Below are 956 nucleotides of genomic sequence, written 5' to 3'. Positions count from 1 at the left end.
ACCTATTATTGTAATTTAACTATGAATATAGAATAGTACTTAATAATCTGTTTGGAAGATCACTCATCTCGGTAGTGGTACCTTCAGTAACCTGAGGTGTGACAGCAGTGGGCTCCACCATACTTTCAACCTCTACCACAGCACTAGTTTCCTCAGTATCCTGACCAGGTGTGATCAGAGCGGACTGCACAAGACTTTCATTCACTGGTACAGTGGTATTGTCCTTATTGGCCTGAGGTGTGATTGGTCCCAATAACTGTTCACTAACTACTACCACTGGTGTTTGTAATTGTTCAGTTGCGTCCTGATATAAGAACAGTATTAAAAAAATGCACCCATGATAGATAAGACAGATACTCTATAGGGAAGGTGAAGTAAATATTGCAAAAAAGTTGTAGATTTAAATACTGAATACAACATTTAAATGTTTCACTTCTCTTTCTTTCCTTTTTCCAATATTTACCCACACTTCCATGTACTCACAGAACTGGTTGATACACATTCTTTCTGCTTCTGATCCTTAGTTTGCTTAGCCTTCTTCCTTTTCAGTATGTTGGCATCCATACCTCCAGTTTTGCTTTGCTTTGCTGACTATTTTAATAAGAAAGATGTGGTAATTAAAAAATACCAGGATTCATTTAAAACAGAAAAAATAATATATAAAGAACACTTACTAGCTTCTTCTTGTCCTTCTTTTCAGAGGTAGAGGCAGCCATCTGCTCCTCGTATCTTGTGAAGTATTTCAAGGGAATTTTTGTTGCACCGTTAGACAGCCTCTTTGGACAAGTTACTCTGGTATCGGTGTTTTCCAGTTCAGCCTTGGTATCTAAAGGAAGGGTAAAAAATACATGTAACACCTGCTCAGTGAGAAATGAAAGATTGTACTGATATCAGAACGATATCAAACATCAGCAATTTGTCAATTTTCGCATCACTTGGATACTGAAATGGACCTA

Source organism: Frankliniella occidentalis, unplaced genomic scaffold, assembly GCF_000697945.3.
Source record: "Frankliniella occidentalis isolate FOCC.00 unplaced genomic scaffold, Focc_3.1 Scaffold215, whole genome shotgun sequence".
Lineage (NCBI taxonomy): Eukaryota > Metazoa > Arthropoda > Insecta > Thysanoptera > Thripidae > Frankliniella > Frankliniella occidentalis.
The sequence above is the reverse complement of the archived record's forward strand: the minus strand, read 5'-3'. Positions refer to the sequence as shown.